Raw genomic sequence first — 18635 nt, 5'->3', positions numbered from 1 at the left:
AGCCATTATTTTCCTGCCTTAGTCTCTCAAGTTCTGTGATTACATGTGTTTAGCATTATATCAGGAACTTTATTTCTTTATTATACTTTTTGTTTTGTTTATGTGTTTTGTTTAAATTGATATTTTCTTCAGATATGTTTGTTCCCGTGAATATCTCTAAACTTTGTCATGATTTTATTGTTTGTGATCAGTAGATCTTCTTGCTTTTTTCTGGAGCCTTTACTACTTTACTGGATAACATTGTTTTTGCATGAAGCTTCATGGTATGCTTAGTCTGATGTTGTATCTTCATGTGGATGAGCAAACACTGAAGGGTGGACCACGGACAGTGAGTCCTAATCCTTGGAGGAGGTTGTAATATACTCTTTAGTGGCATGGTGGAACTGTCCTATCAGAGGAGCTCCTATCCCACTGCTTGGCTGATGAGATAATCATATTTTGCTTAATATTAAATGCAAAAAATGTATGTTATTTTTCAATGTAGTATTCAATTTTATAACAATACCATTAGTGGATTTATAAAAAGTTGTATCATGTATATACTGTATACAGTCTTCATTTAAAATGAAATGTAAAGAATTAGAGTGTGTTTCTTGAAGTATCAGAAGGTATATGATATGTATTCTTATTATCACCGTGTCCATGAAATCATAAGGTAAGTTTATATGTATAATAAATTTTAAAAAAAATTCACCACGAAGGACAAATTAGGGCCAGTCTTTCTTTCATACTTTATTTTTCTTAAAAATATATTTTTTCATTTTTTATTTCTGTTTATTTACTTTACATTCCAAGGCTGTCCCCTCCCTTCTCTCTTCCCAGTCTCCCCTTCACCTTCATCCCCTTTCTCCTCTCACTTCCCCCCACCCAGAAAAGGGAGTCCCTTGCCCTTTGTCAACCCTCTCCAGCACATCAAGTCACAATAGGACTGAGCATATCCTCAACTCCTGAGGCCAAGCAAGGCAGTACTGCCAGGGGAACTCAATGCTCTGCTATGTTTGCAGACACATGCCTAACTTGACTGTCCTCTGTGAGGCTCCAGCCAGCAGTGGATTGAGACAGAGGCTTGACTTGCAGCCAAGTGTGGTGTGGAGCTCCGGCGGTCCTGTGGAAGTGTTGGGGGAAAGATGGAGGGAGCTGGAGGGGACAGGGAGCTTCACAGGAAGACCACCAGAGGCAACTAACTCAGCCCCGTAGGAGCTTACAGAAACCGAGACATCAACTAAGGAACATGCATGGTCTAGACTTAGCCTCCCCCCCACTCCCCAGCACATATGTGACTAATGCTTGATATTCATATAGGGCACCTGGCAAGTGGAGGGGAGGCTGTTTCTAACATGGATTCTATTGCCTGCCTTAGGACCAGTCTTTATGTTCTTCCTATGACCTGCTAGCAATGGTTTGATGAAACTCACAGTAGACACAGAACTGTGTGGTGCTGAATTTGATTTGGATCAAATCAATGTATACTTAGGAGTAATGTGCTTAAGTGCTATACATGCAACTATATAGAAACATATTTCAGGGTTAGTTCTGCTCCTAATGTATACACACTAAGTTAAAAAGTCATCTCCCCATCTCAGTTTGTTAGAGTCTCTTACAATTGTTCATTCATAAATTCTCCAAAATGTTTGACATAGTTTGTTGAAAAGAATAAAAATTCCAGATGGGTTCCTATGGCAGGGTAGCATGTTCCGTATAGCATAAAGGAAATTTGTACACAAAATATTGCATAGAGAATTGTGCACTTACTCTTTCTGAAAAATCTGTCTGTCTATCTATCTATACTAAGTCTCTAAACTCAGTCTAGCCTGGAATTCTCCTGAGTGCTAGCCTTAGAGCCAAACACTGCCACAAACACTATTCACAAACATCGATGAAATTAATTGCATAGGCAAAATATATGTTCAATATAACCCCAGTTTTTACAGGAAGAGTTAAATTAAATCATAAGGTTTTTGGTAAATATCACATATAAATCAAGAGTTTTTTAAAAAGCAGAAACTGATGGCACACTAAAATATGCTCAGATAAGTTAGGTGAGAAGAGATAAAACATCTAATGAGTTGAGAGGTGTAAAATCCATTGCACTTTGTGTCAGGCAGCAGGTATACTTGATAGTCAGCAGATTTTTTAGCCAACACTGAAAGATGAAAGAAAGAAGCAATGGAAGTGTGAAAAGCATTCCCGGGGGCTAAGGCTTCCTGCTAACTGGATATTCAGCTTTGTGCTCCCACAGTTCTCCTGTCTGATGAGCTTCACTACAGAGCCTCTTCACACATCAGCTGCCCAGAGCATGGTCTCACACAGCCAGTTCTTAGCACCGCAGCGTTTGAGTTTTCTGCTTCGATTTTTTTCCCTTTAACTTTCTGGGGTAATAATTACATCATTGCCAACTTCCCATGCGTCCCTACAAACTGTTCCATTCATATGCCTTTTCCCATTAATCTTTGTTACATACAGATATGTATATGTTCCTAAATTAAAAAAAAAAAACATTCTGCTCGGGCTGTATACTGTTATTTAAATGAACATATTCATGACTGACCATTTGCTATAGGATAATCAGTTGCTGTTCTCTCTCCTGGGAAGAACATTTTTCCTGCTCACATCATTCTTTAGTCACATGGACTCTTTGTGGAGGGCTAAGGGCTCTCAGGCTTTTCCTAGTCCTCTTTAGCATGTCTGTTGTTGATGATGTTGTCTTTAATAAATACATACATTTAATAAATACATACATACATTTCTGGAATTTGTGTAAAACATAATTACACTATGATGACTTAAATTTGGTTTTTGTGTACAATCCAATGTCATTTGTAAATAATCCACACAATATCTTTTCAATTATTTCTCACCTTATCTCAAAATGATTTCATGTAAGATGAAGTTATAATTTTTATTTCTGAGTATGTAATTTATTACAAATGAAAAAGAAGAAATATTAATTTATCATTTAGAAAGTATTAAAGTTTGCCAATGAATTTTTGGGATAATTCTTACTCTCTTCCTGTTGGGTTTACAAATGCCATGGCCCTAGACATCTCAGTTACTTGCCTAAGTTTACATAAGAAGCAAATAGTAGGCTTATTTCTCCTTTCCTCAGAAGATCTTACTTTTAATATATCATAACAACTGGCATAGAACAGCAGAAAAGAGGAAATGACTTTTTCTATACCATGGGAGTATTTTGTGTCATTATCTATGAAATAGTTCCAGGCATTTATTTCCAACCAAGAGTCATAAAGAATAAAGATAAGCCTCTAACACAGCATCAAGTAACAGCTGGACATGAAGGGTCTTGTGTGCAATTTCCTTCTCTATACATCATGAGTTATCTGACTTGAATTAGGTCATGTTGACCTAGCCAAGGTTTCCATCACTCATCCATAGTGTAAAGATCTATAAAGTCTCTTTCTTCATGGCACAGAAATACACTCATAGCATGGTATAATCATTGAAAACTTTTTTTAAAGTTCTTTTTAAATACCATGCTGCATATAATCATTAACCACATATATCACTTTGTGAAGATAGTGTTTCTGCTGTCATAGTTCCAGAGAATTGTAGCCCAAAATAATCAGCTTGAGGTTAAAAATTTAAAGTTGAATAAAATAATCATATATGAAAATGATTATGAAAGAAATATTTGCCTAAATGTCTGATTTTTTTCTTAACTCTTGTAATTATAAATACATTTACAAATATATTCACACTGATGATTGTGTGGAAAGCACTGGTAGTATTTATCAAATAAGGTCTAAAGGGCTAAGGAATTTTGAAGCAACTTGATATGATAGGCCTCTTCAAGCACCCAACATCTAGATCTTCACAAAGAAACAAGGAATCTAGTCTAAAGGCCAAAAAGAGTCCAAGGCTACACAGGAGTGGTTCTGGTTGTAACAGATACGTGATGCGCTGTTGAGCAAATCAGAGGAGAATGACACACAGGGGACCTACTGCTCTTCTCGACACCTTTAAGCCTGAGAAGTGATTCTAAGAGGAAGAGCTGAGGATTAGAACATAGGGTGATTCTCTTGCCACAAACGCCAGCACAGGTGCATACACTCTTGCCAGGAGATGACCTGCTTCTCCTAACTTTCCTCTTACCCACAACTGAAATGCTGGCTCAAAAATTGATGAATAGAGCATAGTGTAAACTGAGATATTATTTATTACCTAATGGAATGAGGGACTTAATCAAATCCCAGTTACATATTAATAAAGAGCATTTATGCATGTTGTGACTTGATATTTATATACTCTATGTCTGGAGGATAAGAGGATGTTATCGTTCATATTTGATGGATGGCGTAAAAACATGGCTAAATCTGATTTATTCTCTTACCAAGACCACATGGATAAAATAAGACTTGAATTCAGAAATAAAATATGCATAAACCACTCCTGTGACTACAATTTCCAAGATGTGACTACACAGAATATGAGCTGTATAATAAAACTAGAAGAGAATGTTTTAGGTCTTTCAACACGAATTTTATATAAATGAAAATGGATTGGGTCTTCAAATGTACAGCATATACACATATATGTATATATACACGTATACATATGTATATGTTTATGTACTCGGGTAATATATGGATACATGTAGTATGTGTATATAATATATATAGACAATTCTTAACATCACATTTCTCTTTCCATAAATGAGAACTTTGGGGGTGGGGCTTGGGATAAAATTACGTTACCACAATGCTACAGTGAGAAATATAGGTTTCTTTTGCTTCAGTACAAACATGATAACACGGGTTCTTAGGAGGTGGAAAGCAGAAGGATTTTAACTTCAAAACTGTCCTTCACTGTATTATGAGTTTGAGACTGGCTTGGGATACCTAAAGTCCTGTCTCACAAATCAAACAAGTATTTAAAAAGCAAATAGTGGCTAACAATTAAAATGGTTGTGAAACTTAACAGAAATGAATTTATCAGAGTACATTAAATTTATATAACTTTTCTAAAGTATTGCACAACTTCTGCTCACAGTGTTTGCTCTAAATATAATATATAGATATAGATATAGATATAGATATATATTTAAGTTGTTATCAAGATACTCAAATATTATTAAAATTCTGGTATGCATTCATTTTTTTTACAATTTATTCATTATATATCCTGATTAAAGCCCCCTCCCTCAACTCCTTCCAGTCCCACACTCTGTCCTTCTTTATCTAGTCCACTGAATACGGGAGTTCTCTTCTGCCATCTGTCCATAGCTTATCAAGTCTAATCAGGACCGCCTGGATCCTCTTCCCTGTGGCCTGCCAAGGCTGCATCAGCAGGGTTAAGTGATCAAAAGCAGTCTAGTTTATCACAGAGGCAGCCCCTGATCCCCTTACTCAGGAATCCACATGGAGACCGAGCTGCCAATTGGCTACATCTCTGCATGGGGTCTAGGTCCTCTCCATGCATAGTCCTTGGTTGGTGCATCAGTCTCTGCAGTACCCCATGGGATCATGTGGTTTTTTTGTTTGTTTGTTTACCTTTTTTGGTGTCCTTGAGGAGCTCCTGTCCCCTCTGAATCCTTCTATTTCCCCCTTCTTCCATAAGACTCCCTGCACTCTGCCCAAAGTTTGGCTCTGAGTCTCAGCATCTGCTTAGATTTGTAACAGTCAGAATCTGGAAACAACCTACCTGTCCTTCAACGGAGTAATAGATACAGAAATTGTGGCACGTTTACACAATGGAATACTACTCAGCTATTAAAAACAAGGAGATCATGAAATTTGTAGGCAAATGGGTAGAGCTAGAAAAGTTCATCCTGAGTGAAGTACCCAAGAAGTATATGATATAAACATACTTATAAATGGATATTAGCTGTGTAATATAGGATAGCCATACTAAAATCCATACACCTAAATTAGAGACATTCATATATTAAAATCAATTTACAGTAAGCTTCTTGTAGTCATCTATGTTTTATTTTTTTTTAATTTTAAACAATGAAAAAGATGCCATTTGAAATAAATAATAAACATGAATAACTAAACACATTGTTATTTAGAAAAATTTTATCAAAATCCACTGGCAAACTTGCATAAGTTGCATTTTAAGCATTATCAACCTTGGTAGGTAGGGGGAAAAAGGAGTTGAAAGTACACTTGAATATTTATCAAAGGAGACATAGCATTAAATGTTCCATTAATATTAAATTTTTTCCTAAAGAATTAAATTATATGATCTAAGATAATCTAAGATAAATATTTAAAATATTGTGTTCATTCACACATCAGTGTCAGTACAATGGACACAACTTGAGTTGTTCACCCTGTTCGTGCAAATAGTGACTCCACAGAGTAGCTTTTCCAGAACAAACGGTATACTAAGACGTGAAGAGAAAAGATGAGGTGAATTCGTAATATTCACCACTGTTGGACCTTGGAATAGTCATTTTAGCCAAACATTAGGGATCCCAAGATGAATGCAGCAAGTGTTGGTGGGCTGGCATCTCTTGGCTCACTCTCTGCAGTTTAGTAGAAGCATGATATTGAGCCATGGCCAGTATAGGGCTATAGAGAGACATTATATTACCAAAAAGCCCCTCTCTGCAGCCTGTGGCCATTTTTTGTTCCTTCTTGGTTCTGTTGAGAGTTCAGTAAGGATCTCTCCTGAAGCCTAGATCACGAAGTTTCTCAGTAAGCTTAAAGAGCTGACCCAGACCTGGTGACACTGTACATCTCAAGAAATCATAGTGCTCCATAGGCAGAAGGTTCCTGATGCTCACATGCCCTTCCTTGCCCCCAGTCAAACTGAGCTTGCTGTTTTACTTACCCTTCACATAGAATTCTGAATCTCAGTCTTTTATGTTCTTACCAACTTCATCCACACAACACAACACACCAAATATTACTAAATTTAGGCAAAATTGAAGTTATGAACTCACTTTGGCTGTGAATATCCAGGGAACTTGTCTGATGTCATCCAAATGCTGCCTCCCACACCTCTGTCCAAAGAAACCTTTACCACAACCTAAGAAATGTATACATTTCCCCATCTCCTTTCTTCCAAATGTACTTTAAAAGTATTTTGGCTTTTTTATAGATTTGTTAATAGTTAACAATCATCTACATTAAACTTCTAACTCTTGGTTGTACAGTGACTAATCCATGGCAAGTTGGAGGACAAATAAAACTAGAGGAATAGAGAGATGTTGCAAGTATCAGTATAAGAAATTAATTGTTTAAATTTCATAAACTAAGAGGTACAATGATAATAACGACATCTGTTGAATAAAAGATACTTGTACAGGACAGTCACTTAAATAGCAGACTTCCTGGTTGAGAATTAACCAAACATGTCTAATGAAGTATCCACTGATGCAGAGTAAATGGGTTCAAGAAAACACTTTTAGTTTCTGTTTTAACATTGTAAATGTAGGGCTTTATTAAAAAAATAATTTAGGCTCATTATGTTTACATTAATGTAGTAGGAATTTATTTAGGGTGAAAATTTAAGTTTTGAGTGTGATTTTGGTTTTATTAAATATATAATAAAAGTCTTAGGCCAATATGTTTCTTAGGAAATTTTAGAAAATTTCCTGAGAGAAATTTGCTCCATTGTCCATAATTTGTTTACTCTACTGATTATAATGATAATGATGTAGCCTGTTGTTATTTCTTCTGAGAAAGAACATATAATTTTCTAGACATAAGTTTATTTACTAACTTCTAGATCGCATATACTAGAAACTGATGGTTCTCACATGTCTGCCCATCGATGTACAAAAACACTGATTAAAGAACAAAGACTATATTTGTTAGACATAATTAATTATAGTAACGTAGTGTCATTTTATTTATATTGTTCTTATTAGCATGATGGGGTTATTGTAACAATTACCACTGAGTGCTTTATATTAAGAGAGATTTTTTCCTCTCACTTGTACAAAAGGGAGAAATCTTTTTACTTCCATTAATCAATTAATGTATTTATTCACTTTACAGTCTGATTGAAGGTCCCCCTTCCTCTCCTTCAGTCCCACCTTCACATCCTCTTTCCCCAGAAACCCACCATGGGTACCAACCAACTTGGCACATCAAGTTACATCAGGACTAATCACATTCTCTTCCACTGAGGCAAGAAAGGGCAGCCCAGGTAGGGGAAAGGGATCCAGTAACAGGCAACAGAGTCAGAGACAGCCACCACTCCAATTGTTAGGGGACACACATGAAGACCAAGTTGCACATCTGTTACTTAAGGTAAGGCCTTGCCCTTTCCATTATAAGCTCTCTGGAAGTAATCTTCCCGTCTTCCACCATCTCTGAATGGCTTCTTCCATTTCTCTGAATGCTATTATAAGCTGAATAACCCAGTCTCTGGATTCCTCATCATATTCCTTTTATTTTAGTATTATTTTTCTGTTCTAGTCTTATAGAAGCATAACTTTATTTTCACTAATGATTGCTCCTAAGGTTCTTTTTCTAAATAATCTTTCTTTCAAGGTTCCATTGCCTAGCATCTACTCTCGAGTAGACAGATGATAATTCAAACAGAGACCATCAGAATAAGGCATTAGATACAGCAGGTTGAGTGATGGCATCCAGTAATTCAGTTTCAGGTATTAAAATCTAGTATATTTATAATCCCTATGGGTGAACAAACATATAGCACCAACATATGTGAAGAAGATTATCATCTAAGAGATATAGTCTAAATAGGCACACAGTGAAATCAGCATTAGTATCTGTATAATCAAAAGATATTTTAACGCAGAAAAAAAGATGAAAAAATAAATGAATGGAGTCAAGACATGGCTCATTTTGCTGAGATGTATGCCCAGCACCCACGTTAAGACCAATGTGAAACAGGGAAGAACATAAATGTAATTCCTGAGTGTTGGACACACCAGCATCCACAAGGCTTCCAGGCCAGTCACTCTTGCTGAATTAGTGAAAAGGTGCATTTCAGGAAAAAACAAAACAAAACAGAACATACAAAACAAAACAAAACAAAAAACCCCACAACAACATCAAATTAGGTTTGGGGCATAAATATGGCTCAGTGGGTAAATGCTCTAACTTTGTAATATTGATGATCCAAGTTAGTCTCCAGACCCACAGGGAGTCAAATGCTATCTTTACATCTGAAATACAAGCACTCCTATTATGAGATGGAAGGAATAGACAGGTCTTCCCTGAAGAGGTCAGGAGCTCCAAAAGGAGACCAAGAGAGTCATAAACACTGGGCCCTGAAGAGAATGATACCCTAACCAAGGACAATGCATGGAGAAGACCTAAAAACCCCAGCTCAGATGTAATCCATAGACTTAGTTTCCAAGTGGGTTCCCTAGTAAGGGGAGCAGGGACTTTCTGTGGCATGAACTCAGTGGCAGGCTCTTTGATCACCTTCACCTGAGGGAGAAGCAGCCTTGCCAGTGCACAGAGGAAGACAATACAACCAGTACTGATGAGACCTGATAGGCTAGGGGAGAAGGGAAGGGGAGGAGAACCTCCTCTATCAGTGGACTAGGAGAGAGGTATAGGAGGAGATGAGGGAGGAAGTGTGAGATTGAGTGGAGAGGAGGGAGGGAACTACAGCCAAGATACAAATTGAATAAATTGTAATAAATGATAATAATAAAAAAGAAAAAAGTGATAGGCAGTATAATAATAAGATAGATGACAATACAGTGTTCTAACATAAAAAACAAGAGAGGTCTTGCATTAGCAAGGCACAACTGAAGAAGGAACTCTTGAAACTTGTTTTCTGACTTCCACACAAATGTGATGACATTGTCGGTTTTCATATTTGGACCCTGTTGTGAACAATAACGTTTACTTTTCATCGTGCTACTGGACTGAGAGTTGAACAAAGTCTTTGGGGTTATGATTGATCATCAGTGATTTTGACCAGAGACATTTTAATTAGGTCAGCTACACTTAGACTTTAGTGCCTGAATGTGTACATTTTAGTGTTTTGTGAAACACGTACTTCATATGAATGTGATAAATATGATGATTTATTCCACAAAAACCCCAAACTAGTAAAATCTTATACAGATTTAATGTGATACATATTTTGTAACTTTAGTGTCATTCTATGCATCTTTTTTTCTAATTATTTCTGTGTAATGCCATATCTGTTTTACTTTGGGATTATTCTTTTTTATTATTTTTATTTGTGTACTCTTACTTTGTCTTGAAAGACAAGGGTAAAATACCTAGTAAATACATATTAGAATCCATTTTTTTTTAATGTTTAGCACACAGTACCTATGTGTTTTCATTAGGTGTTAAACTTATTTTTATAGGATCACACTCATTAAAATCAAGTGTGCAATAACAGGAAGTGAATAATAGTCACCATATTTCTTTATATTATACGTTGGGTTTCAGGGTAATATTTTTAATATTAATTTTCCACACACACACGCACACACACACACACACACACACACATATATATGTGGCATAAGTATTTAGCGAAAGCTTTACTTACTGTGAGGATATACCATTACATAATATCTACAAGGATCCCAGTTTGCTACAGTTACTAAGTCATTGATTCAAAGCACCAGATTTATATTGTTCCATTTCAAATCTTCATCTCTAAAAATTGTGTATCTTTTTAGATATTTTTCTATAGTCCCTTCTGACTTTGAATTTCTATAGTTCACTTCTCAAAATAATGCTCAAAGACATAAGCTCTCAAATTTTAGCTATCTAGTTTCTTCTGGGCTTCTGTGAAATCTCATTTTATTTCATAATAAATCACTTATCAGGTGCATTATGTCACTTTTTCTCCACATAATTCTCAAATGTGTCTTTCAATCTCATCGAAACTTAATGAAGATAAGCAGCCTAGACAGGCACTAATCTGAATAATTTATTAAGACTTATTGCACTGGTTGATGAAAATAATTAATATTAAAGGATTGACTTTTTTTTTTTTTTTTTTTTTACAAAATAGAACTGCTACGTTGACCTTCCATTTGACACTCAGTTTGGAAGACATCATTGCTAGTATCATAGGCACAATCAAAATAACAAAAGTGTGGACAAAAAGGGAATATTTTAGACTATTTTGTGTTGCTATAACGGAATACTGTTGTCTAGGTAAACTCTGAGCAAATGTTTAATTGGCTCATCGTTCTAAAGATGGGGGCCATAGATTAAGAAAATAGCTCACAAGGACCTTTTTCTTGTTTCCTAATAATGGCAGAAAGTACAACATGATAGAAAATATGATAATGAAAAGGATGAAAGGCAGAAAAGTTGGAAAAGAGAAGGGGGGAGGTGAAAGAAGGAAAGAACAGGTTGCATAATACATGACAAGTAGAAGACAGAATTTCCCTCAATAACAATGGCTCTCATGACTGAAACAGTCCTGGGATAGTGGCTTTCCTCTTTCATGAGCATTGTACACTACCAATTACCTCTTCAAGTTCCTCACCTCCTAACGCTATTAAAATAGAAATTAATTTCAACCTGAGATTCAAAAGGGACATAAAAACTAAAGCACTAATGTATCTTTATTCTGTAATTCCAGACACAATAAAAGTATTGCACTAGTTTTGAGAACAGGCCAGTGTTTTAAACATATTTGAATCAGAAAGAGCTACGCAGCTATCATTAAGCAACAAAAAGTTTTGGTTGACACCTAAGATGCAGAATTCAGATTAAAACAACTTCTGCTTTTGAATAACAAAACTTGCTATACATTTCCCCATCATGCTGTTATTTAAGGCACTTTATTGTGGTAGCCCTTGCAAAGCAGTACTGTATATATTGCTGCTGAAAACCAAAGATCAGTGGTTCTGAGAGAGAGGCCCACAATTTAGAGTGCTCAACACACAGTTTGGGGACATGGCTTTGATTCCTGAGAGCCTACAGAAAGCTGGGTGTGTTGGCAAATATCTGTAACATCAGTACATTTGTGACTAGGCGAGATGTGAATACAGGAGAACTGGGTCCAAGCTTGCAGGCTAGCTGGCCTGGAAAAAGAGTACAATAGGAAAGCAGATAACAGCGAGACTGGGTTAACAAGGTAGAAGGAAGAACAGGCTAGATAAAAGTGGTCTTCTGACCTCCATATATGTGCTAATGGCACACACATGCCCGTACTCACACATACATCACACACATTCACACACTCAATAATGAAGATCTTTTAAAAAATGAAGTGATACTCTAATCTTGCATGTATACCACAGGCAAACCAAGGAGACCAACACCAGAAGGCTTTCTAACGCTCCCATGCCCGCCCATTCCTTCAGATGATTCATGGCTGCAGCAATCCATGATGATAATCCTGTGGCTAGTCCTGCGTCCACTCTGGTAGAATTTACTGTGACAATGGCCACTCTCAGCTGCTCCATCGTAGTATCGAATTCTCCAGTCCAATTACCTAAAATATAGCTCGACAATTGTTTAGACAGATTTGCAGCACAGGAAAAATTCTCATGTTATATGCTAGTGACTCAAAGTCCAGCATATTTTCATTGACAGCCAAGTTGAGCGATTTGCCATAGGGTATCAATTTGCTCCTGCACGGGGTCAATCTTCTAATGCAGCCATGATCATTCAGGCCTTTACAGCCATTGAAGCAGGACAGTCTCCCCAAGCATGGTTGGCTACCATAAAAAGCTAAAATGTTACGCTCAGGATGCGAGGCTAAGCACTGCACTCAGGGTCAGCCGCTTTGGACCCAGAGAAGAGCATGTCTGATTGCATGCGGGTTGATGCCCTAGGTCCCGCCTCTGAGAAAAAGGTATCGGACGGTCTGATGCTCTTTGGGTGGATGACACCTAAATGAACATCAGTAAAAAGTCCCAATTTATTTCTAATATCAGAGATCAGACCTCTACTCTTGCCTGATGCGTCTAAAGCAAAAAGGGGGAACTGTAGAGAGCTGCGGAATGCTATGCCTTAAAGATGGAACTGGTTTCTGCCTTCCACCTTCCCGATGGTGAGTGCTCTCTGTCACGAACAATTCCACATTTGGCTAAGGCTGAGGATCTGGCTTGCTTCCATGTATGTGGACCTATCTGCATTGCCCACGTGGCACGCTGGGGTTGGCTACCCAGAGGCTATTTAAGCTGTGGGCTGGCTTTCCCCAGGGTCAGATGATTGTTCAAGGTTCCTGAATAAACTGCATTGAAAAAAAAAAAAGGAAATAAAAAAATGAAGTGATACACACTGTAAAAATTTGGGCCACTATCTAAAATTTCAACTCTTGTAGAATATATGTGAATGTTACACATTTCATTAACCTATGCATTAAAGTTTCATTAATTAAAGCCTATTAATTAAAGTCTCATTATTAAAATTCAATAATGAACTGTATGATATATGGCTATAGTTAGAATGGTATCAAGATATAATTGTTCATTACTCTGACTACAAGAAGTGTAGGGGAAAAGAGGAAACTGAAATTGAGGGGATATCCAATGAATAATGGCCTAACCTGGGACCCTCCTTACAGTAGGGAGCCAGCCCCTGACACTGCAAGCTATGCTTGCAGACAGGATCCTAACATGACTATCAGCATATCTTGTGGAAATGTAGGAGTGTTGAAAACAGTTTTTAACTATTTTGTTTATGTTTCTTAATCCTCTTTCTCCCTTCTCCACCCCAATCCCTTCCAAAAACCCAACGTCAGGGAGAAGAGGGGAAGGGTCAGTGGGAGAGTGAATACAGTTCTCTTAGTTATTTCCTGCTGGATAGGGTCCTCGGGTACCTGTGGACAGTCCAATCTTCCTTTCAGGATATCTCCAACTTCTCATCAAACTGCATCAACAGCAATCATGAGCAGCAAGGGAAGACACCAACAGCCTCTTCTTTAACTTTCTCAGAGCTCCTCAACACTCTGGGCTCTGGGCTTTATTCCCTCTCAAAGCCCTCAGATTTAGACTATCTGCAGCTGGTAAAGGGTCCCTCTCAGAGTCTGCACCAGACAAATAGTTTGATGCTGTGGAAAATTTGAGTCAGTCCCATATCTACACTTGGGATAAAAACAAAAACACGTTTATATCCACAACATGGGGTAAAAGACGTAATGACCTGAGGGGGACAGGAAACCCACAAGAAGATCAACAAAGACAACTAACCAATACCCATGGGGGCTTACAGAGACTGAGACATCAACTAAGGTGCAGGCATGGTCTGGACCTAGGCTCCCTGCACATATGTGGATGATGGATGGCTTGGTCTTCATGTGGGTTGCCTGGAGAGTGGGCCAGGCCAGGAGCTATTCTTTTTTTTTTTATTATTTTTTTTATCAGTTACATTTTATTAACTCTGTATCCCAGCCGTGTCCCGATCCTTCATTCCCTCCCAGTCCCTCCCTCCCTCCCTCATCTCCACTATGCCCCTTTCCAAGTCCACTGATCGGGGGGACCTCCTCCCCATTCATCTGATCCTGTTTTATCAGCTATCTTCAGGACTGGCTGCAAAGCCCTCCTCTGTGGCCTAACAGGACTGCTCCTCCCTTCGGGGGTGGGGAGACCAAAGAGCCAGTCATTGGAGCTATTCTTAATATGGATTCAATTGCCTGCTTTTGGATCACTACCCCCTTGCACAGCAGTGTTGCCTGGCCTCAGTGGAAGAGTATATGATCTGTCCGGATGTGACTTGATGTGCTGGGGAGGGTTGATACAGGAGAAGGAAGACTCCCCTTTTCTGAGGGAAAAGGAAAAGATGAAGGGGAGGGGGACTGGGAGGAGAGGACTATTCTAAGGGGCAAACTATTCTAAGGGGCACCCTTAGAATGTAGAGTAAATAAACATAAATAAAATTAAAAATATATAATTGTTCGGATGGATAATGTGAGACCAACCCAAAACAGAATGTGAGGACGCTATGTATATAGGAAGTGAGCTGTAAAACGAGATCACTGTGAGTCAGAACTGCCAGAATTTGAATGAATTGGCAAAACTGCCGTGGAAATAATCAACCATGTCTGCAACCCCTAGGATACGGGTTGTTAACTGCTAAAGATGTCATTGTTGACTGGATGGTTATTAAAGTCTGAAGTGTGTAATGATACCTTCTCTTCGTTTTCTACGATATAAGAATTAGTTTTCTAAGACATGGGGTTATTGCTACATGGTAAGGGCTCCAGAATAAGAAGAAGGGTAAAATTAACCTCTGAGACAGACAAATTATGTCAAGATGGCTAACAGAGGTTCAAACAGAACCCAGTAAAATACTTCTAAAAGAGGTTATATTTCAATTAGGTATTTAATAACACATGTATTATTTTACCAAATTAACAAAGTAGTATTTTAAAAATATATTCATTGTCATGTCAGTCACAAGTAAGTGTTCTAAACATTTTGTGTGTGTGTTTGTGTGTGTATGTTTGTGTGTGTATGTGTGTGTGTGTGTGCGTGTGTGTGTGTCTGTGTGTGTGTGTGTGTCTCTGTGTGTATGGCATTAGCAGCTAGGTTATATTCTGTTTGGTAAATTTTTAGATGTCAATAATACTGAATGCTTATTTATTTTTCAGTGAAATAAAAATTAATTTTACATGAAAAAAAAGAAGAGAAGTCTTTAAATAGTAAGACTGTCAGAGGAAGTTGGGGACACCTAGCTCCAGCGAGAGAGATTTCCCTCCTGTTTTTCCTGATAAACATCTCTGATCCATCATCACAGATTCTCTTTGAAGTAGATGAAGATCATTACAAAATAAACACATGGCCAAAAGGTAAAGAACTACCAACTGTAGGTCATTTTCCAACTCTGCATGATACAGCTACAACATGACTTCTGGACTCAAGGCTTAGGAAACATCACTGAGGAGGGTAAGAAAAAATTGCAAGAGGAAAAGAACCAAGATGTCTAATGTAAGATAATGTCTTCTCTGTGTGATAGGATATCTCAATAATATGGTTGCCAAAATATGATCTGAGAGAGAGAGAGACAGAGAGAGAGAGAGAAAGAGAGAAAGAGAGAGAATAATTAAAAAATAAGAGCTGAATAGTGTGTATTAGAGTGTAGGGGAGACAGAGAAAGAGTTGGAGGGGTGGAAGGGAGGTATGGACATGACATATAGAGAATAATGATGTATGGCTTCTCAAAAACTAAACTTAAGTGACTTAAGCAAACTTAACTTGAGGCTGCTGGTACTGGAAATATGACTCAGTGGTTAAGAGCACTTGTTTCTCTTGCAAGGGACCCAGGTTCAGTTATTAGCACCCACATAATTCACAACCAAACAAAAATTCAGTTACTTGGAATTCAGTGCCATCCTCCCACCTCCAATGTCACCAGGTATACACTTAATGAACACACATACTTGATGACAAATACTCATATAGATGAAAGAAAATAAACATACTTTGAAATATATTTTAAATGTCATAGCATCTTTCACAAAACAAGAAAAGAATAATCTTTACGTGGAAAATCACTGACTATGAATGGCTCTATTACCATGGGAGAAAATAAATATATATTTGGATATTTTTTTTTGGTCTCAGTGGGAAAAAATGTGCACATTTTTAGAATCCAGTATTAATAATGAATGTATTCTCTTTGTCATTTCTCAAATGATACATTAGTAATTTCTTTCTCTGTATTTGTAGTTTCTTTGAATCTGTTTTTCCTTTTGCCCGAGAAGAAATATTTTTGCACAGAACATAGCATCCGTGAACTTTAATTTATGATTGCTACTTGGTGAATATATTTCCTCATGTGAAAGAACAATGTCACCATTACTAAAGGAAAACATAGGTATAATGCTAAGCAGTTCAGTCACAGAAGAAATAATTTAATCCCCAATTGAAGCACTGGAGAGTCTCTTACTGTTCTCCTGTCAGTTTTGTTTATTGCAAATGGATAGATTTCACCTATCCATCCTGAGAATGTCATTCTAAAAATAGACCAGACTGGACAGTTCTGGGATGGGTTTGACTCACCATATTTATAATCAGTTAGAATAATGTTGATTCTAAGAGAAGGTGTAGAGAGCATAGACTTGGAAAAAATTATATATATATATATATATATATATATATATATATATATATATGTATGTGTGTGTGTATGTCTATGTATATATGTGTGTGTGTGTATGTGCGTGCGTGTGTGTGTGTATGTGTGTGTGTGTATGTGCGTGTGTGTGTGTGTGTGTGTGTGTGTGTGTGTGTGTGTGGTCCTTCTTCAACTGCTGCACTATTGGTGGGATTTCTCTTACCTTTCTAAGTCTTTACAGAAAAGTAGCTAATAGAAATTTGAGAGATTAACAGGCGGGTTTGATTCCTTAGTTGTTCCTTGCAGCCTACAATGGATTACTTGATCTACACAGGTAATCCTTAAAAAAAAAATCAAACATTCATTTGTCCAACTCTTAGAAACACTGTCAGCTGATGTGTTGCTAAATTCAAAGACTGGTTCAACTGATACTTACTTAAAAATTCCTTTTGACAAAATGAAACATTCTCTTCAATTCCACTAACCTTCATTCAATATCTTCTCATTTCTTGTAGCTGGTGAATGACATTGTAAAGGATATAATCTCCTTGCTTAAATTTGAGAAGTCTTTGAAGAATCATTTTGCAATATGTCCAAAGCCAATGTTGTCACTGTATTACTTTTCTATTCCACTTCTTATTGAGTACATTTTTCTTGATCTCATAGACAATCTCTAATCTCTTTGAGTACAATATCCATTCCAGAGTCTATTTCTCTAGAAAAATATACATTATTCATATAATACATAAACATGGAAAAATACATATTTGTATTTTAATAAATAAAACTTGTAAAAATACACACTAATCAAGAATAACAGCAAGTTGGAACAATCATCCTAATAGTTCAGCATCTTTTTATGGTTCTCTGAGTTCTACAGAAGCTTCATTAGTATAAATTTTGAGTTCTTTAAGGTGTTCAGGAGTTGGATATGTTTCAGGGGTACTGACTTATGAATAGTCCTGAAAAAGCAAAAATCTTCATATGTAAGTGCTCATTGAGAGGGTAAAACCCCTATCATGAGACGCAGAGGAAAGCCAAAGGATGGGTTGTGTGGCTTGAAGATTAGCTTCTCGTATAGCCAATGAATGAAACTGAGAAACATACTTACAAAGGAAACCGGATCAGTGTAAGTATGGCAAGTACACACAACTGAACTGTAAAAACATACCTTTCACAAAAAGTGGCAGAAATGAGGTAGAAGCAGCAATTGCTTAAATGATGAATGAGTTGAAGACATGGAAGGACTAACCTAAGACAAGCCTTTCAAGCTGTTCAAGTGGCAAAGGGAAAAGAAATGTGAGATTTTTAATGTATATATTTAATCATTCCTTTATAGTGGGAACATGCTGTGAATAGATAAAATTTAATTTTGTAATTATACAAAATAGTTTCAAATTATTCTTGAAGAAGATGGGAATAAAACACTAAAGATATTTGTATATGTTACTTCATCCAAGAATTTCAAACACATTTTAAAAATAAAGTTTATAAATAACAGTGTGGGCAGTTTGAAGAAAGTCTAGTTTCTGAAGTTCTCTCTGTGCTTAATATACTGGTTACTGCATGGAAATAATTCATCAGTGGAAGCAATATCAGCATTTTGGTAATGTCTGAAAGCCATTAAAGTAATAACTACAGAAATATATCAATGTGAACGTACAGACTAAAATTTCAATGTTTTATGTATTTATATTA

This window comes from Meriones unguiculatus, chromosome 17 (assembly GCF_030254825.1).
Source record: "Meriones unguiculatus strain TT.TT164.6M chromosome 17, Bangor_MerUng_6.1, whole genome shotgun sequence".
Lineage (NCBI taxonomy): Eukaryota > Metazoa > Chordata > Mammalia > Rodentia > Muridae > Meriones > Meriones unguiculatus.
This window is presented reverse-complemented; position numbering follows the sequence as displayed.